The sequence below is a fragment of the Bufo bufo genome, chromosome 3, assembly GCF_905171765.1.
Source record: "Bufo bufo chromosome 3, aBufBuf1.1, whole genome shotgun sequence".
NCBI classification, from domain to species: domain Eukaryota; kingdom Metazoa; phylum Chordata; class Amphibia; order Anura; family Bufonidae; genus Bufo; species Bufo bufo.
Window position 1 is genome coordinate 138,541,784 of NC_053391.1, and position 27,167 is coordinate 138,568,950.

The 27,167-nt window shown below is 42.1% G+C and overlaps 1 long non-coding RNA gene across 1 annotated transcript; it reads right to left on the reverse strand.

Moving 5' to 3' along the window:
• Positions 1-5,428: 5,428 nt before the first annotated feature.
• On the reverse strand, positions 5,429-26,656 carry LOC120993271. Its single transcript, XR_005777187.1, has 3 exons — positions 26,646-26,656; positions 11,549-11,557; positions 5,429-5,576 (listed from the first exon to the last, which is right to left on the reverse strand). It is a non-coding gene; the product is annotated as an uncharacterized LOC120993271 (long non-coding RNA).
• Positions 26,657-27,167: the final 511 nt, after the last annotated feature.

Here is a 27,167-nt window from a genome sequence, read left to right on the forward strand (position 1 = left end):
GAAATGCACCTTGCGTCTGCCCAAACATTTACCACAACATCCACCTGGAAAAGTATGTCATAGGTTCAGTTCCTCCAAAAGGAGGGGCCAGGGTTGCAGATGGGTGAGGAATCTAATGACCACCACGTCCTAAACCTTCAGGAGGGACACTCATAAGGGCACTGCACTTTTAAATATTCTGTGACACCAAAAGGCCCTGCAAAGATCCATGAGTACTCCTTGACAGAGTTTAGGGAGAGCCGCATTTGCTCCTGGCTAGAGATGGTCTTGCAGTTTGCACTTTGCTTGTTCGCGGTTCGCCAAACGGGCGAACATATGGTGATGTCCACTGGCGCCATATTCTTTTACATTGTGAAGAACTTTGACCCATGACACATCCATCAGGTGGTACAGGACAGTCAATTGAGACGTTTCAGCACATGGACATACCCCCTACCTTATAAATAAACCCGATCTGGCTGCCATTTTACATTCAGTATTTTGCCAGTGTAAGGAGAGGTTGCTGTGTTGAGCAGGGACAGACTGTTAGGGCCACCAAACGCTAGCTAATAGGCCCACAAAAGTCTTTTTAAGGACTGGTATAGGTGTGTTATCGATAGGTGTGACTTACTGAGTGGTGTAATATAATATACTTTCTAACATAGAAAATATATTATAGTGCATTTGTATTGAGCAGCAGTTGTGTGCGTTTCTGCTGCGATACTGCAGCTACACAGACTGCCAAACGCTATTGGAACAAATAATTTCAACTGGTGTGATATACCAGTTGCCCCCAAAAAAACTGATTGAAGCAGGGGTCTTATATACCTATAATATACTTTCTATATAGTGCATTTAGGTAGTGCAGCATTTGTTTGTGGTTTTGATGCGTTACCGCAGCTACACAGAGTGACAAACTCTATTGGAACAAATAAATTCTACTGGTGTGATATACCAGTTGCCCCCCCAAAAAAGTGATTGAAGCCGAGGTGTTATATACCAATAACATACCTTTTATATAGTGCATTTGGGTAGTGCAGCATTTGTTTGCGGTTTTGCTGTGTTACCTCAGCTACACAAAGTGACAAACGCTATTGGAACAAATAATTTCTACTAGTGTGATATTCCAGTTGCCCACAAAAAAACTGATTGAAGCAGGGGTGTGATCTACCAATAATATACTTTCTATATAGTGCATTTAGGTAGTGCAGCATTTGTTTGCAGTTTTGCTGCATTACCGCAGCTACATAGAGTGACAAACGCTATTGGAACAAATAATTTCTACTGGTGTGACATACAAGTTGCCCCCCCAAAAAATGATTGAAGCAGGGGTGTGATATACCTTCTTCCACAAATACTGTTCTTCTATAGGGACTTTTGTCACAAGGTCATTTTGAAAATGACAGGCAGAGGAAGAGGCAGGCCATTCCGCAGGTGCACCAGGCCAGACCCTACCTGAGAAGTTGCAGAAGGTGCGTGTGATTACATCAAAGGACGCACGACACATAGTTGAGTGGCAAACTCAGCCTTCCGCTCCCAGGACGCCGGCACATGGCTCTGCAGTGTGGGCTTTTTATAACGTGTCCGCTGCTGACAATTGTGTTGCCATCTGCAGCCTGTGCTGTCAACGCATAAGTCACGGTAAGCCCAACACTGACCTAGGGACGACCGCCATAAGAAGGTACCTGGCATCCCATCACCAAGCCCAGTGGGAGCAACACCGTCAGAACACACAAAGGCACACTCCTGGTGCTCCACATCCTGCCTCTTCTCCTTCTTCTCTCTCCTAATATTTATCCCCCACTCCACCTTCCACCGTGCCGTCGTCGCATTCATCTGGCAAAAGGCAGGCTTCCGTGGCCGAAATGTTTCAGCTGACCGCTGGCTTGTCGGAACTGATAGCCCGCCAACTACTGCCATATAAACTGGTGGACTCGGAGGCCTTTAGAAAATTTGTGGCCATTGGCACACCACAATGGAAGGTCCCCTGAAGGAAATATTTCTCCCAGAAAAGCATCCCGTAGCTATATGGCCACGTTCAGCGGCAAGTGAATGTATCTCTGGCACACAGTGTCGGGTGCCAAGATACATCTGACCACAGACACGTGGTCTAACAAACACGGGCAGTAAAGGTACATAACATTTACTGCGCACTGGTTGAACCTTCTGGCCTGCTGTAAAATTGATATCCAATGACCGTGTAATCTACCTCCAGCCACATATTTACTTGTTATTTTATGTACACTGAATGCATAATTTTTGGGGCCTGTAGTCCACTGGCCTGCTGTAAAATTGATATCCAATGACCGTGGATGTTGGGATCTTGGGATAACAGTTCAGGCAGATGCCAGGAGTAGTGATGGATGAACATTGGCCGGGACGGTTCGCGAACGCGATCAAATGTTCGTGAACCGCAAGTTTGAGGCGGGCCCCATTCACTTTAATGGCAAGCAAACCTGAAAAACCTTCAGGTCATTATTGCAGCCACCAAATACTTACAAGAAGTGCACAAATCTTCCCACAACATGGACAGTGACATACCAAAGGGGAATCAATGGCAAGCATTCACACAAAAAAATATTTATTTTAATCAGGATCCATTTTTATGCATCTTAAAGAGAAACTGTCAAAAATGTGGCCTGCTGGAGCCTAGAAAGATTTCATTTTAGGCCACGGGAGAACTGGCCCCAAACATTAGGCATTCACCGGACAGAAAACATCGAGTGATTATGTGGCTGGAGGTACATTATGCGGTCAATGGACAAAAATTTTGCTGTAGGCCACTGGACTACAGGCCCCAAACATTAGGCATTCACCGGACATAAAATATCAAGTAAGTATGTGGCTGGAGGTAGATTACATGGTCAATGGATATCAATTTTACTGCAGGCCAGTACAAATACAGGTCAAATACATATGTTTAAAAGAACTAAAAATATAAAATTGGATTAAAAAAATGGCTAACAAAATCCCCCTATAAAAAAACCTAATGATAATAGTTGAAATTCGATAACACGTGGTCGTCACTGGTGTTGAATTCCTCCAAGGCTGCAACAATTATGCATTCAGTGTACAGAAAAGAACAAGTAAGTATGTGGCTGGAGGTAGATTACATGGTCATTGGATATAAATTTTACAGCAGGCCAGTGTACTACAGGCCCCAAAAATTATGCATTCAGCATACATAAAAGAACAAGTAAGTATGTGGCTGGAGGTAGATGTAAATTTGGCTTCCTCAGAAGGAGGGAGCCAGGGTTATGGGGGGTAAGGAATCTGAAAATGAGCACCCTCTAGACCTTCAGGAGGGACACCCATAAGGGATCTGCACCTTTTAAAATTCTATGACACATAAATATGACATAGCTCCTACTGTAAAGAATCCTCTTCTATGTTTGTGTAGAAACCTTCTTTCCTCTAGATGTAGAGGATGTCCCCTAGTCACAGTCACAGACCTGGGCATAAATAGATGATGGGAGAGATCTCTGTTCTGACTCATGATGTATTTATACATAGTTATTAGATCTCCTCTCAGCTATCTTTTTTTTCTAAATTGATCATCTTTCTGGGTACTGTAGTCTGCCCATTCTAGTTATTACTTTGGTTGCCCTCCTCTGAACCATTTACAGCTCTGCTATGTCTTTCTTGTTCACAGGAGCCCACAATACTCCATGGGAGCTCTGACTAGTGAGTTGCACAGTGGCAGGACTATGTTCTCAACACATGCATCTATGCCCCTTGTCATGCATTCCATGATCTCACTGGCCTTAGCAGCACCTGCCTGACACTGGTTTCTACAGTTAGGTTTGCTGTCCACTAAAATTCCTAAGTCCTTTTCCATGTCAGTGTTACCAAGTGTTTTACCATTTAGTATGTACGGGTGACTTGCATTATTCATTCCCATGTGCATAACCTTACATTTGTCAGCATTAAACCACATCTGCCACTTCTCTGCCCAAGCCTCCAATCTACCCAGATCCATCTGTAGCAGTATACTGTCCTCTTCCATGTTAATTACTTTACACAGTTTAGTTTCATCTACAAAAATTGATATTTTTACTGTGCAAGACTTCTACAAGATAATCAATACATATATTGAAGAGAATAGGGCCAAAGATTGACCTCTGTGGTACTCCACTAATGAAAGTGTCCATATCTGAATGCGTACCGTTAAAAAGCCACCCTCTGTTTTCTATCACTGAGCCAGTTACTCACCCACATACAGACATTTTCTCCCAGTCCAAACATTCTCATTTTATATACACTAACCATTATATGGCACTGTACCAAATGCTTTAGAGAAGTCAAGATATATTACATTCATTGACTGGCCGCGGTCAAGTCTAGAACTTACCTCCTTATAGAAACTGATTAAATTAGTTTTACATGACCAATCCCTCATGAAGCCATGCTGATACAGTGTTATACTCTTATTTTCATTGAGATACTCCAGTATAGCATCTCAGAAAACCATTAAAAAGTTTACCCACAGCAGATGTTAAACTTACCTGCCTATAGTTTCTGGGCTCTGTGTATGGGTACTCCTTGACAGAGTTTAGGGAGATCCTGACTTGCTCCTGGCATCTGCCTGAACCGTTATCCCAACATCCACCTGGATAAGTAAGATATAGATTGGATTTCCTCTAAAGGGGGGAGCCAGGGTTGCAAGGGGTGAGGAACTTGAAAATTACCTCCCTTTAGACCTTCAGGAGGGACACCCATAAGGGCACTGCACCTTTAAAAATTATATGACACATAAATTTGGAAAGTAAACAGTAACGTAAAAATAAATTTCCATACCCAATCACCACAGTCTAATGGCTGACTAGTATAAAAATTCCTCATATCCTAGTAAGTCAGAATGCCAGGCTATAATAGATGTTAGTATCCCAGACACAGGGAAAAGAAACTGATGCAACTGCATTCCCTCCTCTGCCTTCTCCATGTCTAGTAAATTCTTGTTAATGCTAAACAAATTTGTTTGTGACATTTGATGTTTTTGAACATTTACAGATAGCCTACAGGCAGGAAAAGGGAGAATGTACTGTAAATTGCTGAATATATTACAGCATGTATATATTCACATTACAGATTTATGCATAGCAGATAGATATGCATATCAAATTAGTTATGAAGTATAAGATATTAATAATTCAGCATAAGAAGAAAAGGCAGAAAAGCTCAATAACCAATTATATTATTTTTGCATTTTGGAAATTGCTTTCAGTTTTTCAGATATTCCTCTTGGTCTTTAAATATTTCTGGCACACACCTTAAAAGTTGCATTGTATGCCCATGGCCGTATTGCCCGTGGGTCCGCAATCACGGAGATGCGGAATGGAAGCATGGATCGGAACCCCACGGAAGCACTACGGAGTGCTTCCGTGGTGTTTCTGTCCATGCCTCCGCACCGCAAAAAAATAGAACTTGTTATATTTTTTTGCGGTGTGGGCGGATCACGGACCCATTCAAGTTGAATAGCTCTCGATCCGTCCCGGCCACCGCACGGATGTTGCACGTGCATTGGGGACCGCAAATTGCGGTCCCCAATACACAGAACGGATGCACAACATTCGTGTTCAAGAGGCCTTAAATGTTGGCTGCATTTTCTGCTTTCCATGATCCAAGTAATCCCAAACATATTCAGTGATGTCAAGGTCTTGACTCTACGGTGGATAACCCATTGTTTTGAGAATACTAGTAGCAGTTTCTTTCTATGTTTTTGCCCAGCAGCATACTTGTTGGTTGTTATCTTTGTAAAATAATGTCCCCAATAGGATATTCTTCTGTTTTTGGGGTACACCTATAACTTGTTACTAGTGATGAGTGAATTTCTTGATCCGGTCAAATTGATAAGGTAATTCTATTCAGGTCCAAATATATTTGCTCTGAAAAGTTGTGGATGACATGGGGTCTCCTAGAAATGTTTGCAAATCATTTCAAGCTCTTATATGTCAGTCAAGCATTAGTAATAGTGATGGGCAAACATCGGCCGGGACGATTCGCGAACAAGATCGTGCAAACGCGATCAAATGTTCATGAAATGCAAGTTCCATACATACCAGAGGGGGATCAATGGCAAAAATTCCATAAAAAAATATGCATTTTAATCAGGGGCCATTTTTATGCGTCTTAAATGGAAATTCTCAGAAATGTGCCCTGCTGGAGCCTAGAAATTTTTTATTTTAGGCCACGGGAGTATGGTCATTAAAAATTTGGCATTCACCTGACATGAAAGAAATTGTGATGATGTAGCTCGAGGTATATTAGACGGTCATTGGATATCAATTTTTATGCAGACCAGTGGACTACAGGCCCCAAACATTAGGCATTCACCGTACAGAAAAGAACAAGTAATTATGTTGTGGCTGGAGGTATATTAGACGGTCATTGGATATCAACTTTACTGCAGGCCAGTGGAGTACAGGCCCCAAAAATTATTCATTAACCGTGCAGAAAAGAACAATTGATAATGTGGCTGGAGGTACATTAGGCGGTCACTGTATAACAATTTTACTGTTGGCCAGTTAGATTAGAGGCCCCAAACATTGGGCATTCTTCACACAGAAAAGAACAAGTAAATATGTGGCTGGAGGTACCTTAGACGGTCATTGGATATCAATTTTACTGCAGGCCAGTACAAATAGATGTCAAATACATATGTTAAAAAAAACAAAAAATATAAAAGTGGATTAAAAACATGGCTAACGAAATCCCCCCTCTTGAAAAAACCCCAAATGATAATAGTTGAAATTCAATAACACGTGGTCGTCACAGGTGTTGAATTCCTCCGAGGTCCCAAACATTCGGCATTCACCTTACAGAAAAGAACAAGTAATTATGTGGCTGGAGGCATGTATATTAGAAGGTCATTCAATATCAATTTTACTGCAGGCCAGTGTAGTACAGACCCCAAACATTAGGCATTCACCGTACAGAAAAGAACAATTGATAATGTGGATGGAGTTATATTAGGCAGTAGTGATGATGGAGCACCAAAGTATTCAGGTGTTCAGCCCGAAAACATTGCTATATTTGTGTACTCGGCCGAGCACCCGAGTATAATGGAAGTCAATGGGAGAAGACCAGGCACCCCCTGCTCTGAAGAGGGAATGGTGCGTGGTCCATTGGAAAAGGTCAGAAAGTGACAGAAACACCACCGAAATGGATCAGGAACACCATAGGGACGATACAGCTAAACCTACCAATAGCTTTAATACAGTTCCTTTAATACAGTTGGTGATATTAACTTCCTGCTTGTGGCACATTAGTATATGTGAGGGGGAAAACTTTTCAAGATGGGTGGTGACCATGGCGGCCATTTTGAAGTCGGCCATTTTGAATCCAACTTTTGTTTTTTCAATAGGAAGAGGGTCATATGACACATCAAACTTATTGGGGATTTCACAAGAAAAACAATGGTGTGCTTGGTTTTAATGTAACTTTATTCTTTCATGAGTTATTTACAAGTTTCTGACCACTTGTGTTCAATGTGTTGCCCATTGTGTTGGATTGTCAATGCAACCCTCTTCTCCCACTCTTCACACACTGATAGCAACACCGCAGGAGAAATGCTAGCACAGGCTTCCAGTATCCGTAGGTTCAGGTGCTGCACATCTCGTATCTTCACAGCATAGACGATTGCCTTCAGATGATGCGAGATGTGCAGCACCAGAAACTACGGATACTGGAAGCTTGTGCTAGCATTTCTCCTGCGGTGTTTCTATCAGTGTGTGAAGAGTGGGATAAAAGGGTTGCATTGACAATCCAACACAATGGGCAGCACATTGAACACATTTTGTAAGTGGTCAGAAACTTGTAAATAACTCATGAAAGAATAAAGTTACGTTAAAACCAAGCACACCATTGTTTTGTCTTGTGAAATTCCCAATAAGTTTGATGTGTCAAATGACCCTTTTCCTATTGAAAAAACAAAAGTTGGATTCAAAATAGCCGACTTCAAAATGGCCGCCATGGTCACCACCCATCTTGAAAAGTTTCCCCCCTCACATATACTAATGTGCCACAAACAGGAAGTTAATATCACCAACCATTCCCATTTTATTAGGTGTATCCATATAAATGGCCCACCCTGTATAATGTTCATATTGTTAGTATTGTGTTTGGAATTGTATACTGAACCAGATATATATGTGTTTACTTACAGTTCCACCAATTGCAACCATACAATTGCAAATACAAATGGCAAGCTACAAATTGCAACCATACAATTGCAAGCATTCAGATTCCATATTGCAATCCAAATTGCATATATAAGAAAAAAGGAAATCCAGCTTCCAGACGACCATATAAATGCTTTAATGAAAAATCATGCTAAAATCCAGACATGTACACCAGGTCTACCCGTTTCAGATCAACAAATTCAGATCCTTACTCATGACAAATTGCATACAACCATACCAGATCATACTCAACCAATCTGCAAATAGTCACTGCTAACTGCATTCTGCAAGTATAACTATTAATTAGACCTCAGATATACCTCTCAGAGAGATCATAAAGTGCCTAAATAACTTAAAGTGAGAGTACAGATACTCAAGAGAGAAATATATCTACCATTTTATGTTGAATGACAAGCTTGAACAGTTGAACCACCATCTTATGCATACTGCCATCTTGTGATATCTTTTCAACACGTGTTATGTACATGGACTGTCTGCTGCGGAGGCGGCAGTGTTATATGAAGAAAAGTTGAAGTTAATAAAGAAGTTATTTCAAGCATTTGGTGTACTCTTTAAACCTACTGTTTCCATAGAACGGCGCTAGAGGAATTACAGAGTAATAGACAGTCTGGTTAGACTAAAAGTCAGAGATATCAAAATTCTTCTAATGCCACAGCGCAAAAGGCACTTCATAGTGCTGCAGTGTGCAATTTAAGGTAGAAATACACCCATCATTTTCTGGGGTTTTAAAAACACACAATTTTTTTCAAAAAACGGTATTTTCCAGATCTGCAAGTATTAAATTCAAGTTTAATATATACAGCTTTAATATTCTGTTACCAAAAAAATATTTTTTGGGCAATCTACAAAACCTGTATTAGTCAGTGTGCAATTTAAGGTAGAAATACAACCATCATTTTCTGTGGTTTGAAAAACACTTTTTTTTTCAAAAAACTGTATTTTCCAGATCTGCAAGTGTTAAATTCAAGTTTAATATATACAGCTTTCATATTCTGTTACCAAAAAAAGACTTTTTTTGGCAATCTACAACATCTGTATTAGTCAGTGTGCAATTTAAGGTAGAAATACACCCATCATTTTCTGGGGTTTGAAAAACACACAATTTTTTTCGAAAACAGTATTTTCCAGATCTGCAAGTGTTAAATTCAAGTTTAATATATACAGCTTTCATATTCTGTTACCAAAAAAATACTTTTTTGGCAATCTACAACATCTGTATTAGTCAGTGTACAATTTAAGGTAGAAATACACCCATCATTTTCTGGGGTTTGAAAAACACACTTTTTTGACAAAAAACACTATTTTCAGGCCTTGCAGCATCAGCACGTGTGAAATTACAGGCCTATATACTGTATTGCTGTCAAAGTGCTGTCGTTTGGGCACAAAAAATTTAGTTGGCAGCCTTTGATGCAGATGTCATTGTGAGATACACCCTTAATACATTTGGGTTACATTCAGAGATTTTAAATACCGCCATTTGGTGCACCAATATTGAATTCAGGCCTACACTGGTTCAGGTCGTGTGAGATACGCTCTCTACATACAGGAGTTTGAATCAGGCATTAGAAATACAGCCATTTTAAATACAGCCATTTTGGGCAAAGAAATATTGAATTCAGGTCTACAGTGGTTCATACCGTATGAGATACTCCCTCTACATACAGGGGTTTGATTCAGGGATTTAAAATACAGCCATTTGAAATACAGCCATTTTGGGCAAAGATATATTTACTTCAGGCCTACAGTGGTTCAGACCGTGTGAGATACCCCCTCTACATACAGGAGTTTGAATCAGGGATTTGAAATACAGCCATTTGAAATACAGCCATTTAGGGCAAATAAATATTTACTTCAGGACTACACTGGTTCAGACTGTGTGAGATACCCCTCTACATACAGGGGTTTGAATCAGGGATTTGAAATACAGCATTTGAAATACAGCCATTTTGAGCAAAGAAATATTTACTTCAGGCCTACACTGGTTCAAGCCCTGTGAGATACCCCCTCTACATACAGGGGTTTGAATCAGGGATTTGAAATATAGCCATTTGAAATACAGCCATTTAGGGCAAATAAATATTTACTTCAGGACTACACTGGTTCAGACTGTGTGAGATACCCCTCTACATACAGGAGTTTGAATCAGGGATTTGAAATACCGCCATTTGGTGCACCAATATTGAATTCAGGCCTACACTGGTTCAGGCCGTGTGAGATACACCCTCTACATACAGGGGTTTGAATCAGGGATTTGAAATACAGCCATTTGAAATACAGCCATTTAGGGCAAAGAAATACTTACTTCAGGCCTACAGTGGTTCAGGCCATGTGAGATACCCCCTCTACATACAGGGGTTTGAATCAAAGATTTGAAATACAGCCATTTAAAATACAGCCATTTTGTGCAAAGATATATTTACTTCAGGCCTACACTGGTTCAGGCCCTGTGAGATACCCCCCTCTACATACAGGGGTTTGAATCAGGCATTTGAAATACAGCCATTTAGGGCAAATAAATATTTACTTCAGGCCTACACTGGTTCAGACCGTGTGAGATACCCCCTCTACATAAAGGGGATTGAATCTGGATTTGAAATACAGCCATTTGAAATACAGCCATTTTGTGCAAATTAATATTTAATTTAGGCCTACACTGGTTTAGACAGTGTGAGAAACACCCTTTACATACTGTCGTTCTATTCTACTATTAATTAAACACCCATTTAGGGCAAGATCCTAAATTCGAAAAATATGAGGAGAGCATCAAATAAGGGACGTGGCCCAGATCGTGGTGCTGCTGGTGGAGCTCTTGTTGCAGGGAGAGGACGTGGTCGATCTGTGCCAGCTACACGCACAAGTGAAACCCCTTCCTCAGGTGTGAGTAGGCGACAAAACCTGCAGCGGTATTTGGTCGGGCCTAATGCTGCTCTACGAATTGTGAGACCTGAACAAGTACAGGCAATAGTAGATTGGGTTGCTGACAGTGGATCCAGTTCCTTCACATTGTCTCCCACCCAGTCTCCTGCTGAAAGACCACAGTTGGCAATGTCCATCAGTCTTTCACCTCACCCCCTTGCAAATCAGCCAAGCAGTCTGAGCCCCAAGTCATGCAGCATCCTCTTCTGCTTTTTGATGACTCTGTTAGCAGGGTTTCCCAGGGCCATCCACCTAGCCCTGCCCCAGAAGTGGAAAAGATTGAGTGCACCGATGCCCAACCACTTATCTTTCAAGATGAGTACATGGGAGGACCATCGCAGCACGTCTCGGATGATGACGAAACACAGGTGCCAACTGCTGGGGCTTTCGAAATTGTGCAGACCGACAAGGAAGTCAGAGGTGAAGACTGGGTGGAAGATGATGTGGAGGACAATGAGGTCCTCGACCCCACATGGAATCAAGGTCATGCGAGTGACCGATGTAGTTCGGAGGGAGAGGCGGTGGTCGCACAGAGCCACCAGCACAGCAGAAGAGGGAGCAGGGTGCAAAAGCGGAGCGGCCGTCCTCTAGACAGTACGCCTCCTACTGCCCACCGCAGCAAGGGACCGAGCACACCAAAGCTAGCTCCAAGGAGTTCCCTGGCATGACAGTTCTTCAGACAATGTGCTGACGACGAGACACGAGTGGTTTGCACGCTGTGCAATCAGAGCCTGAAACGAGGCATAAACATTCTCAACCTGAGCACAACCTGCATGACCAGGCATTTAAGTGCAAAGCACGAGCTGCAGTGGAGTAGACACCTCAAAAACCAAGAAAGGTCTCTGGCTCCTCCGGCTTCCTCTTCTGCTGCAGTTGCGGCCTCTTCATCCACCTCTGGAGTGACAGTGCCACCTGGCACCCCGCAAACAGAGGATCTGCCAGCAACACCAACACCTGAGTCACCAAGCATCTCCACAATGTCCCACGGAAGCATTCAGCTCTCCATATCCCAAATGCTGGAGAGGAAGAAGAAGTACCCCCCTACCCACCCGCGATCCCTAGCCCTGAATGCCAGCATTTCTAAATTACTGGCCTTGTAAATGCTGTCATTCCGTCTGGTGGAGATGGATAGTTTTAAAGGCCTTATGGTGGTGGCTGTCCCACAGTACGTCGTGCCCAGCCGCCACTACTTTTCAAGGCGAGCCATCCATTCCCTGCACAACTAAGTAGGGGACAAAATCAGGTGTGCACTGCGCAACGCCATCTGTGGCAAGGTGCACCTGACTACGGATACGTGGACCAGTAAGCACGGTCAGGGCCGTTATATCTCTGTAACAGCACACTGGGTAAATGCAGTGGCGGATGGGCCTGAGGCGGATAGCAGTTTGGCGCATGTCCTTCCACCACCGAGGATTGCAGGGTGCTTCAGTTTTCCTCCTGTTGCTTCCTCCTCTGCTTCCTCATCCTCTACCAGCTCCTCATCCGGTCAGCGTAACACCTTCACCACCAACTTCAGAACAGCCAGGGGTAAAAGACAGCAGGCAGTTTTAAAACTTATCTGTTTGGGGACAAACTCTACACCACGCAGGAGCTGTGGACGGGCCTTGAACAACAGACTGATGAGTGGTTTGTGCCAGTCAGCCTCAAGCCCGGCCTGGTGGTGTGCAATAATGGGCGAAATCTCGTAGCAGCTCTGGGACTAGCCGATTTGACGCACATCCCTTGCCTAGCGCATGTGCTGAATTTGGTGGTGCAGAGATTCCTTAAAACTTACCCCGATATGTCAGAGCTGCTGCATAATGTGCGGGCCGTCTGTGTGCACTTTCGGCATTCTAACCCTGCTGCTGCTCGCCTGTCAGCGCTGCAGCGTAACTTCGGCCTTCCCGCTCACCACTTCATATGTAGATGCTGGCCAGACTATGCGAGCAGCAGCAGACGATAGTTGAGTTTCAGTTGCAGCACGCAAGGGTGAGACGCTCGGCGAACAGCACCACTTCACCACCAATGACTGGGCCTCCATGCGAGACCTGTGTTCCTTGTTGTGCTGTTTCGAGTACTCCACCAACATGGCCAGTGCCGATAACACCGTTCTCAGCGTTACTATCCCACTTCTATGCCTCCTTGAAAAAACGCTCCTGGCGATGATGGAAGAGGATGTGGCACAGGAGGAGGAGGAGGAGGAAGAGGGATCATTTCGTAGGGTTTCCGGCCAGTCATTCCCAAGTGGCTCCGAGGGTGGGTTCCTGCACCCACAAACCCAAGGTACACAATTGTCCAGCCAGGGCACAGTTCTGGAAGATGAGGAGGTAGAGGATGAGGAGGAGGAGATGGAGGAGGAGGAACCATGTTCACAGCAGGGTGGCACCCAGATCAGCTTATGGCCATCACTGGTGCGTGGATGGGGATATACAGAGGACACAGACGATACACCTCCCACAGAGGACAGCTTTTCGTTGCCTCTGGGCAGCCTGTCACACATGAGCGATTACATGCTTACATGCAGTGTCTCCGCAACGACCGCCGAGTTGCCCACATTCTAACTTGTGCTGATTACTGGGTGGCCTTGCTGCTGGATCCCTGTTACAAGGACAATGTACCGTCCTTAATTCTGTCACTGGAGCGTGATCGTAAGATGCGTGAGTACAAGCTCACGCTGGTAGACGCGCTGCTGGTGGCATTCCCACCTGACAGTGGGGGCACAGTGGAAGCCCAAGGCTAAGGCAGAGGACGAGGAAGAGGTCGCCAACGCAGCTGGGGCACCGCCAGCACCTCAGAAGGCAGGGTTAGAATGGCCGAAATGTGGAAAAGCTTTGTCAGGACGCCACAACAACCAGCACCACCAGCTGATATGGAACGTCTTAGCAGGAGGCAGATTTTCACCAACATGGTGGAGCAGTATGTGTGCACACGCCTACACGTACTGAATGACGAGTCTGCCCTCTTCAACTTCTGGGTCTCCAAACTGGGCACATGGCCTGAGCTTGCCCTTTACGCCTTGGAGGTGCTGGCCTGCCCTGCAGTCAGTGTATTATCTGAACGTGTGTTTAGCACGGCAGTGGGCGTTATCACAGACAAGCGCAGCCGCGTGTCCACAGCCAATGTGGACAAGCTCACGTTCATTAAAATGAACCAGGCATGGATCCCTCAGGACTTGTCCGTACCTTGTGCAGAATAGACATGTATACCGGCACTAAGCAGCCATTGTTATACTGCAGCGCAATTGCTCATGTTTGTATTTTGGATATTTCACACTCTTTTGGAGTGTACCTTAATTTTACAAAATTAAATTAACCCCTTAATGCCTCAGCCCTATTTCACCTTAAGGACTTGGCCATTTTTTGCAAATCTGACTTTGGGAATGATATTTTATTTTTTGGGGATGTTACAAGGCTTAGAAGTTTAGAAGCAAATCTTTAAATTTTGCAGAAATTTTCAAAAACCTAATTTTTAGTGACCAGTTCAGGTCTGAAGTCACTTTGCGAGGCTTACATAATAGAAACCACCCAAAAATGACCCCATTCTAGAAACTACACCCCTCAAGGTATTTAAAACTGATTTTACAAACATCGTTAGCCCTTTAGATGTTCCACAAGAATTAATGGAAAATAGAGATACAATTTCAAAATTTCACTTTTTTGGCAGATTTTCCATTTTAATATTTTTTTTCCAGTTACAAAGCAAGGGTTAACAGCCAAACCAAACTCAATATTTATGACCCTGATTCTGTAGTTTACAGAAACACCCCATATGTGGTCGTAAACTACTGTACGGGCACACGGCAGGGCGCAGAAGGAAAGGAATGCCATACGGTTTTTGGAAGGCAGATTTTGCTGGACTGGTTTTTTTGACACCATGTCCCAATTGAAGCCCCCCTAATGCACCCCTAGAGTAGAAACTCCAAAAAAGTGGCCCCATTTTAGAAATTACAGGATAGGGTGGCAGTATTGTTGGTACTAGTTTAGGGTACATATGATTTTTGGTTGCTCTATATTACACTTTTTGTGAGGCAAGATAACAAGAAATAGCTGTTTTGGCACCGTTTTTATTTTTTGTTATTTACAACATTAATCTGACAGGTTAGATCATGTGATATTTTTATAGACCAGGTTGTCACGGATGCAGCGATACCTAATATGTATACTTTTATTTTATTTATGTAAGTTTTACACAATGATTTCATTTTTAAGCATAAAAAAATCATGTTTTAGTGTTTCCATAGTCTGAGAGCCATATTTTTTTCAGTTTTTGGGCGATTACCTTGGGTAGGGTATGATTTTTGCAGGATGAGATGACGGTTTTATTGGCACTATTTTGTGGTGTGTGTGACTTTTTGATCGCTTGCTATTACACTTTTTGTGATGTAAGGTGACAAAAAATTGTATATTTATCACAGTTTTTATTTTTTATGGTGTTTATCTGAGGGGTTAGGTCATGTGATATTTTTATAGAGCCGGTCAATACGGACGTGGAGATACCTAATATGTATACTTTTTTTTATTTATGTAAGTTTTACACAATAATATCATTTTTGAAAAAAAAAAAATAATCATGTTTTAGTGTCTCCATATTCTGAGAGCCATAGTTTATTCAGTTTTTGGGCGATTATCTTAGGTAGGGTCTCATTTTATGCGGGATGAGACGACGGTTTGAATGGTACTATTTTGGCGTACATTCGACTCTTTTGATCACTTTTATTACCTTTTTTTTGGAAGTAAGGTGGGCAAAATTTCAATTTCATCATAGTTTTTATTTTTTATTTTTTATGGCGTTCACCGTGTGGGAAATGTAACATGACCGTTTTATAAATCGGGTCGTTACGGACGCGGTGATATATAACATGTGTAGGGAATTTTATTTTTTACATTTTTAATCAGGGATAAATGTGTTTTTTTATTTTTACTTTTTTAACTTTTTTTTTTTTACCCAGACCCACTTGGTTCTTGAAGATCCAGTGGGTCTGATGTCTGTATAATACAGTACAGTACACTATATAGATGGATAGATGGATAGATAGATAGATAGATAGATTTTAGATTTTCCTAAACTTGCATTATCAATAGCTGATTGTATGTCAATGTCTTTGCTCTATTAACGACTTATGCAGATTGTGCCTGTGGGTGCCAAGTTCCTGTCTGCAAAAGGTGAGGACACTCCACATTCTCAGAGGAAACTTCATTTAGCGCTGGCCTGTGACTTACAAGCCATGTGGGCATACTAATGAAGACCTGGAAGGGACCACTTAAAATGCAGAACAAACTCCAGACATGGTGACTGCTGAATCCAGCAGGTGTGATAAGCCATTCAGTAGATGGATGAAAAAATATCAGAAGCCATAACTCTGACCTCATAACACCCACATCCTCAGAACCCTGGTAATTATGTTCAGCCTGACATGGGCTTCGGGGAGAATCCAGACACCCCGTACTGGACATGAGGCATTTCTTGGTATTCAGGATCTGGCCTTCTGGAAATCATAACCTGATCATATTACGTGTCTTTATGACTGGGACGGGGCGACTCAGATTATGGGATCTTACCGGTACCCGCAGTCCCTGTCATACGGAAAGGAATTGCTGTGATTCATATTGCCACATTGGTCAGCCGTTTGGGAAGGTGGGGGCAAAAATCTGAATAATCTCAGATGTCCCAAAAGGCCGGACCAAAAGGAGGAAGGTACCATCACAGTCCACCCCTCGGCTGAGGGGGGATAAAAATGGGTGGTAAGGAACAGTTAGGTGTCAGCCATTTTGGGGATCCACACCGTTTGGAGTGACTGCCTGTATCCTCAGCTGTCCCCGCAGCCGGAATATAACTGCTGCATCTCAGTAAGCCAATATTCTGTATTTTATCCCTTTTATTTTATCTGTTCACTGCATTGTTATTGTATGTATATTTTGTTTTTATCTGTTATCTGACACTTTCTTTTGTATTGCACTGCACTATCGTGTATTAAATTTAAACATTAATAAGTCCCTTCCTTGTGGTCTTACAGAACTTGCTCTTTCAAAGTGAATAACGCTATCGGTAGTGTTTCCATATAGATAACTTGTGTTACGGTGTTAATTTTGGGTTGATAGAATATATGAGTATAGGCCCCTATTTCCTTATAGTATAGGTGGTGGCAGCGATTGCGATAGAAATTATTGGGGTGTTAGAATCTAGGGGGTAAGTTAGCATAATTCCGTCATCTAGAATAGGTGAGTGGGAATTTAGTATAATTCACCCCCGTGACGTGACCCAAGAGTAGGGATCGTCACAAGACCCCTTTCACACGTGCGAGTTTTCTGCATGGGTGCAATGCGTGACATGAACGCATTGCACCCGCACTGAATCCTGACTGATTCATTTCAATGGGGCTGTGTACATGAGTGATGTTTTTCGCGCATCACTTGTGCGTTGCGTGAAAATCGCAGCATGTTCTATATTCTGCGTTTTTCACGCAACGCAGGCCCTATAGAAGTAAATGGGGCTGCGTGAAAATCGCATTGCATCCGCAAGGAAGTGCGGATGCAATGCGATTTTCACGGATGGTTGCTAAGGAGATGATGTTAATTAATAGGGATGAGCCCCGAGACCCCATTAAAGTCCATTTGCTTTATTATTTTCCATTATAACATGGTTATAATGGAAAATTATAGCATTCTTTAATACAGAATGCTAAGTAAAATGTCCATTCAGGGTTAAAAAATAATTAAAAAATTACTCACCTCATCCACTTGATCGCACAGCCGTTATCGTCTTCTTTCTTCTTCTTGTAGGACCTGCAAAAAGACCTGCGCTGATGTCATCGCGCTCACCACATGGTGAGCGTGGTGAAGTCAGCGCAGGTCCTGCTGAATGAAGATAGAAGAACCTTCTATCTTCATTCAGCAGGACCTTCGCTGACGTCACCGCTCTCACCACGTGGTAAGCACGATGACATCAGCGCAGTTCCTTTTGCAGGTCTTGCAAGAAGAAGAAAGAAGACGATAACGGCTGCGCGATCAAGTGGAAAGTGGAAAATAATAAAATCTACAGAACACCGAACCTAAACCCGAACTTCAGTGAAGAAATCTGGTTTCGGGTCTGGGTACCGACATTCAGTTTTTTATCATGCATTAAAATGCTTTGCATTCGCATGGAAAAAACTGAACAGTGCAACACAATCGCAGACAAATTGCGCGGGTTTCCCTGAACCCGCCCGCAACGCATCCGGACTGAATCCGGCATGCTCGTCTGCCAGGGGCCTTACCCATTCATGTTAATGTGTGTATTCACACATCAGTTTTTTACCACTGTCCGTGTTTTCAGCATAGGATCATGCTATTTTGTCTGTGTTCACGGATTCATCATGCCCATTAAAGTCTATAGGTCCGTGAAAACTGCGGATGCAACACGGATGTCATCCGTGTTTCACGGATCATTAGGAAGAGATGCTTTGAAAATAATTTTTTTTGCTTTGCAGTGTCAGTAAAACACAGATGACACATGGACCAAACATGGATCCTTCAAGGACATCTTCACAGAGGCATTAGTGACCACATTTTTATGGATTTAAGCACGGACACGGATGTGTGAATAAGGCTTAAGTGGGGGGTTACACATGTCTATGTCTACATCACTGCCACAGTGCAATTTTGCCACAGTTTTCTGAAATTTTAAAAAAAGCACTGTCATTTTGTTGCAATTGAAGAAAACCAAAGCAAAAAACGCAGTGGCAAAAAAAAAAAAAAAAATGTTATGTGGCTGCAAAGTGCACAGCCTGCTGTACACTAACCAATTTGTATTACCATTGCTTAAAAACAAAGGAATCATGCTAATTATTGGCAAGTGTAAATGTATCTTTAATGGGGGGGGGAGTGGGGGCGTTCAGTCCAAGTGCCTAGGGCAGCATGAGCTGTAAATACGGCCCTGACAATGACCATTTATTTTGTCCGTCCATTACATATTCCTTGACATATTCATTTACATTTCTGATTAAGTACCATATTTTTCGCCCTATAAGACGCACCGGCCCATAAGACGCACCTAGGTTTTTAAGGAGGAAAATAAGAAAAAAAATATTTTGAACCAATAGGTGTGCTTTTGGTGTGTTTTGAACTAATTGTGGTCTGTTATGGGGGATCTGTGGATGGCGAACTGTTATGGGGGATCTGTGGGTGACGCACTGTTATGGGGGATCTGTGGGTGACGCACTGTTATGGGGTATCTTTGGGTGACACTTATGGGGGATCTGTGGGTGACACTTATGGGGGATCTGTGGGTGACACTTATGGGGGATCTGTGGGTGACACTTATGGGGGATCTGTGGGTGACACTTATGGGGGATCTGTGGGTGGCTCTTATTGGGGTCTCTGGATGGCACTGTTATGGGGATCTGTGTATGACACAGTTATGAGGGGGATCTGTGGATGACACATACAGTACAGACCAAAAGTTTGGACACACCTTCTCATTCAAAGAGTTTTCTTTATTTTCATGACTATGAAGGCATCAAAACTATGAATTAACACATGTGGAATTATATACATAACAAACAAGTGTGAAACAACTGAAAATATGTCATATTCTAGGTTCTTCAAAGCAGCCACTTTTTGCTTGATTACTGCTTTGCACACTCTTGGCATTCTCTTGATGAGCTTCAGGAGGTAGTCCCCTGAAATGGTCTTCCAACAGTCTTGAAGGAGTTCCAAGAGATGCTTAGCACTTGTTGTCTCTTTTGCCTTCACTCTGCGGTCCAGCTCACCCCAAACCATCTCGATTGGGTTTAGGTCCGGTGACTGTGGAGGTCAGGTCATCTGGCGCAGCACCCCATCACTCTCCTTCATGGTCAAATAGCCCTTACTTTCAAAGTTTTCCCAATTTTTCGGCTGACTGACTGACCTTCATTTCTTAAAGTAATGATGGCCACTCGTTTTTCTTTACTTAGCTGCTTTTTTCTTGCCATAATACAATTTCTAACAGTCTATTCAGTAGGACTATCAGCTGTGTATCCACCTGACTTCTCCTCAACGCAACTGATGGTCCCAACCCCATTTATAAGGCAAGAAATCCCACTTATTAAACCTGACAGGGCACACCTGTGAAGTGAAAACCATTTCAGGGGACTACCTCTTGAAGCTCATCAAGAGAATGCCAAGAGTGTGCAAAGCAGTAATCAAAGCAAAAGGTGGTTACTTTGAAGAACCTAGAATATGACATATTTTCCGTTTTTTCACACTTGTTTGTTATGTATATAATTCCACATGTGTTAATTCATAGTTTTGATGCCTTCATAGTCATGAAAATAAAGAAAACTCTTTGAATGAGAAGGTGTGTCCAAACTTTTGGTCTGTACTGTATGTCATGAAAATAAAGAAAACTCTTTGAATGAGAAGGTGTGTCCAAACTTTTGGTCTGTACTGTATATAGCATCTTATGCTATGTGTCATCCACAGATCCCCTCCATAACAGTGTCCCTGTAGTGAATGACCCTCAATACAAGGGGTGGGGGTCGCATCTGCTTTTATAATGACAGCGGGGCCCGTGCAGTGACTGTATTCTACTACACGGGCCCCGCTCACTATATAATCGTATCTGTATTCTGTAATAGTTAATTGTGTATATAATGTAATCGCATAATAAGCGCTACTTACAACTACAAGCGCTCGGTAGGTAGCAGAGAGGAGGGAGGAGGCAGGCCGGGAGGACGCGAGCTGGCAGCGTGAGTCACTACGTCATGCGCCCAAGCCGCCTGCTTCATTTATAAAGTGGGCGGCGCAGGCGCGTGACGTAGTGAGTGACGCGCCGCCTGCCCATCCTCCCGGCCTGCCTCCTCCCTCCTCTCTGCTACCTACCGAGCGCTTGTAGTTGTAAGTAGCGCTGATTATGCGATTACATTATATACACAATTAACTATTACAGAATACAGATACGATTATACAGTGAGCGGGGCCCGTGTAGTAGAATACAGTCACTGCACGGGCCCCTCTGTCATTATAAAAGCAGATGCCAGCCCCCAGCCCCTCCTCCCTCACAGCTGATACACCCGCCGCACGGCATCGCAGCGGGTGTATCATTGAAAATACGGCAAAATCAGCAGCATTCGCCGCATAAGACGCACTGCTATTTTCCCCCCACTTTTGGGGGGGGGGGAAAGTGCGTCTTATATGGCGAAAAATACGGTAATTTATTTTCTAACTTACTCAAATCGAGGTTATGTTTTAAGAGCATTATAGTGAAAAATAAAAAGCATAGACAAAGAACCACAACTTGACAGATATGATGTATGTTCCAAATAGATGTATCTGGCTCCAAACCCGTATATTGGGTCTCCAAGTGGAACTGCAATGTACCAGAAAAATCCATCAACAGCAACTTTCTTAGTAAGCAAATGTACTAGGAAGAGTGCTGTAAAGTGCCACAAGCCTATTTGTTTATGTGATTGATGGAGGTGTCAACACTCTACCTTCTGATATATCTCTCTTTTTGTGCACATTAACATTTTAGTATTAATATAACTAAGTATATCTCAAATGAATAAGTACACTAGATGGTGCTATACATTCAAGACAAGTTGGCAGCATATAGTATATGCACCACAATGGCAATGTTTTAAATCAATACCAGCGGTGGAAGGGGGAGGCAGATAATGGACGTGGGTACATGAAAAGGTCACCCTTTCTCCAGTTTATGTGCAGAGCGGAAATGCTGTCTGAGTAGAAGGCCTATTATAATTCAGAAATTAATGAAAAGATGAGAAACAAACAAAATATAAAGAAGCCAAATTCATCTTTACAATCAAAGCTTTTGCAATGCTCCAATGCTGTTGTCATGGCAATAAGAAATATAAAAGGATAATGATGCATATAAAACTATCATAAAGAAAGCATAAAGAAGCAATATCATTTTTACAACCTGCAGTGCCTTGCAAAAGTATTCACCCCCCCTTGACTTTTTTCGTATTTTGTTACATTACAGCCTTAAGTTCAATGTTTTGTTAATCTGAATTCTATGTGATGGATCAGAACACAACAGTCTAAGTTGGTGAAGTGAAATGAGAAAAATATATAAATATAACTATTGTTTAGAAATAGAAAACAGAAAATTGGCATGTGGGTATGTATTCAACCCCTTTGTTAGGAAGCCCATAAAAAGTTCTGGTGCAACCAATTGCCTTCAGAAGTCACATAATTAGTGAAATGATGTCCACCTGTGTGCAATCTAAGTGTCACATGATCTGTCATTACATATACACATCTTTTTTGAAAAGCCCCAGAGGCTGCTACACCTAAGCAAGAGGCATCACTAACCAAACACTGCCATGAAGACCAAGGAACTCTCCAAACAAGTTAGGAACAATGTTGTTGAGAAGCACAAGTCAGGGTTAGGTTTTAAAAAAGTATCCAATTCTTTGATGTTCCCCAGGAGCACCATCAAATTTATCATAACCAAATGGAAAGAACATGGCACAACAGCAAACCTGCCAATAGACGGCCGCCCACCAAAACTCACGGACCGGGCAAGGAGGGCATTAATCAGAGAGGCAGCACAGAGATCTAAGTTAACCCTGGAGGAGCTGCAGAGTTCCAAAGCAGAGACTGGAGTATCTGTACATAGGACGACAATAAGCCGTACGCGCCATAGAGTTGGGCTTTATGGCAGAGTGGCCAGAAGAAAGCCATTACTTTCAGCTAAAAACAAAAAGGCATGTTGTCAGTTTGCGACAAGGCATGTGGGAGACTCCCAAAATGTATGGAGGAAGGTGTTCTGGTTTGATGAGACTAAAATTTAACTTTTCAGCCATCAAAGAAACCCTATGCTTGGTGCAAACCCAACACATCACCCAAAGAACACCATCCCCACAGTGAAACATGGTGGTGGCAGCATCATGCTGTGGGGATGTTTTTCAGCAGCCGGGACTGGGAAAATGGTCAGAGTTGAAGGAAAGATGGATGGTGTTAAATACAGGGATATTCTTGAGCAAAACCTATACCACTCTGTGCGGGATTTTAGGCTATGACGGAGGTTCACCTTCCAGCAGAACAATGAACCCAAACACACTGCTGGAGCAGTTTTGCAAGGAGGAATGAGCAAAAATCCCAGTGGTAAGATGTGGCAAGCTCATAGAGACTTATCCAAAGCGACTTGGAGCTGTGATTGCCGCAAAAGGTGGCTCTACAAAGTATTGACTTGGAGGGGGGGGGGGGAGTGAATAGTTATTAACATTGACTTTTTCTGTTATTTTGTCCTATTTGTTGTTTGCTTCACAATAAAAAAAATAAAAAACACATCTTCAAAGTTGTGGGCATGTTCTGTAAATTAAATTATGCAAATCCTCAAACAATCCATGTTAATTCCAGGTTGTGAGGCACCAAAACATGAAAAAAGTCAAGGGAGGGGGAATACTTTTGCAAGGCACTGTACATTCTCTGGAGGCTTATCAGAAGCTCTGACTGTTTCCTTCACTTTAATTGCAAGAATTTAACCTGTCAACTTTTGGATAGTTCTACTATTATCTGCACCCACCAGAAAGGCTTAGATGGGGACTGGTCAGTTGGTAGATGATAAAAGCAGGCAAATGAAGACTATGATTTACAATGTCAGTTGCCAGGAATTTTTGTTAGTTTTTGAATATTTACAAATTGTTAAAATAGCCATAAATCTGTAAGTATCTACAGATATAATGTAATCTAATTATAATGTATTTTACATCATGACTTTTACTATTCAGGAGCTTTGAGGAGCCAATCTATGCTGATGCTAGGGCCTCACTAGTCAAGAAATTTCACAGTGCAGTGGCAAACACCCCTAGACAACACCATACTACCATTCAACACCCACTTAGTAACCAGCAGTGCAACACAAATCTTCCATACAGCATCAAAATATCCCTAAAGAGTACCAAACAAATGCTACAGTGTAACATCAAAATATCCCCAGCAGTGCTACTGAAAGTCCACCATGCAGTGCTAAATAGAAAACACCATCTCCCCCCATCAACACAGAATACCGCAGGGTCACACAAAATGGCATCCAGCTGACCCAAATACTATGATATGCTGTATAATTACCCCTCAAGTAAGGCAAACAAGGAAAGTACATTGTACAAAAACATTTTTAGCTTTTTAGCAATGGTGTGTGTTCGGGGTAGGAACCACCAATCCCTATGGTCTGAAAACATGTGCCTCATAAAAAGATAGAAAAACTCTCACCAGTCTGTGGTCCCGACTGGACCAATAAGTAGCTTAGACTCATATCTGCTGCAGCCAATCACAAACCTCAGCGGTCACATCTGCTTGAATGATATGTCCCAGAAGCTATGTAAATTTCATGTAGATATGACCGCTGAGGCCTGTGATTGGTCACAGCTGTCACAGGACCAAGCTACTTTCTAATTTTGCAGGGACAAGATGTAGTCGGGATTGGAATTGCGGACAGGTGAGTGTTTTTTTTTTGTTTTTTTTTTATAGTGGTTGTTCGCTCCTAGGCCAGACAACCTTCTTTAACATCAGGGAAAGTTGATGTGTTTGGTGTTGAGTATCCGTTATGATTTTGTATACAATGTATAGTTAAACTATGAAGAGAGTCCACCGTTACCACCACCAGGTAAAATTTATGATGGACAATCTTGGTTCTTTTCCAGAAATTAAGCCTTTTGATTTGGTTGTAACAGTCCCAGAGACAGCAAGTGTTATAGCTCTTGTTCAAATTAAATATGGATGAATGTACCTAATACCCAGAATGATGATACTTTAATTTATGCACACATCCAGCCTCAGTCATTCCTTTGCTTCATATACAATTTTACTCACATCTAGCCATCAAATAAGACTTCAAATGTGTCATGAATAGTGATGAGCGGCAGGGGTCATATTCGAATTCGCAATATTTTGCGAATATTTTGTAGAATATTCAGCGAATATTCGTGAATCCGAATATTCGCTATATTCTACGATTTTTTTACTCGAAAAATCGACAAGGTAATGATTACCTAATATGCGAATTTTTGTAATGCAAATTTTTATCGCAAATTTTTCAATTGCCGAGCAAAAACATGATTCCTCCCTGCTTCTTGCTTGTGGTCCAATGAATCATAGCACTATATCGAATATATTTGTTTTTTCGAATATTCGTAATATTCTAAAACAAGAATATATAGCAATATAGCGAATATTCAAAAAATAAAATAAAAAATATAGAGCAATTTAGCTAATATAGTGCTATAATCTTTTTTTTTAATAGTTGTAATTTTTTTCCAATCTGAACTTCAGATGAGAAAAAAATTACAACTGTTAGACAAAGAAGATTATAGCACTATATTAGCTAAATTGCTCTATATTCTTTTTTTTAATATTCGCTATATTGCTATATATTCTTGTTTTAGAATATTACGAATATTCAAAAAAACTAAAATATTCGATATATTGCTATATATTTGTTTTTTAGAATATTCATCATTTTTCCCATTTAAAGTCATGATTCCTCCCTGCTTCTTGCTTGTGGGCCAATGAGTCATTGGCCCACAAGCAAGAATCAGGGAGGAATCATTTTTATACTCGGCAATTGAAAAAGTTTCAATAAAAATTTGCATTACGAAAATTTTCAATAAAAAAAAATCTCGAATATTCAAAATTACGAATATATCACTATATTCTAAATATTCGCGAATTTTCAAAGTACCTATATTCGCGATTAAAATTTGCAATTCGAATATTCGTGATCAACACTAGTCACATGAATAACTCCTCATTGCTAAGAGGAAACTAACAACACACAAACCTTACTTAATTGTAGCTATAATTAGAGATGAGCGAATCAAAGTTGACAAAGTGGAATTCAATCCAAAGTCGAATTTCCTCATGCTTCGTGGTAACTAATTGCATTTTTTCCTAAAATGGCTGCTGCACATGTTAGAACATAGAGCTAAGAACTCTGGGATCGAGCGAGCACCCACACTTCCATGTATGCAGCCATTCAGCAGCCAGCCAGCCCCTGTGATGTCACAGCCCTATAAATAGCCTCAGCCATCTTGGTTTCTGCCATTTTTCAGTGTACTTAGTGCAGGGAGAGAAGTGACAGGTGCTAGGGATAGTGTTAGGAAAGACTTTATTCAGCAAAAAAACTATTTAGAAGTTCAAGCAAAGATCATTCAAGGTTTAGGGAAAATATAGTGAGGCATTATCCACACTATAGGGAGAGAGCAGGGACCAATAGGGGAGATAGTACAGCCTGGCTAATAGGAGCGATTCTATTACCCTTTGCTGCACTAATTGGGGATCCAAATTGTACTATATGATAGCTCAGTAATTCCAGCAAACCTTGCTTGTTATTGGGGTGAAAGGGCTGTGTGATACAACCTGTTTTGAGGTGTATTAATAGAAAACATAAGTACATGTTATTAGCCGTTCTGCTGTGACTTTACACTGTAATGCAGCCATTGTTGGGGTGTATTAATAGGAAACTGTCACGGATGAGAGTGGGGGAAACTCTCATCCGTGCGATGTTAACAGAAAGTGAAGCTGCTAGGCCAGAAACAACAGAATTAGGGAGCAGGTCACCTCCTACAGCGTCCCTAATTCTGACTCCAACTCCTAGCTGTATGAGCTGACCCTGATGGTAGGAGGGCTCATACTCAGGAACCTCGGGTCCCTACTAGCCTTCAAGGGATCCCTGAACTTAGGAGCAGGGTAAGACGACCTGTTCCTCCAGGACACGGACAAACAGGAGTCTCACTGGCCAAGCTGCAAGGAAGGGGGAACATCAACAGCATAAGGATATGGCAGGTGAGTGAAACACTTCCACACCTACCTGCCACAGACACACTGACTGGAACCTGTGCTCAAATGCTGTTGTCCAGAACAAACATAAACGAACACAGCACACAACATGACTCACACAGGAAACCAGATCCATATAGCTGCAGTAAGAAGAGACATCACAGGAACATAAAGTAAACATCACAACATTCTTTTTGACCACAAGGGTGGCCCTCACTGGAGAGATGGCATAAGGCTACCAGGAGGATGACTCCAGCAACATGCCTGGAGTACCCCTCATACTTCTGGCTTCCAGCAGGAGCTAAATAGGCCAAGCAGCCACACCCACACACAC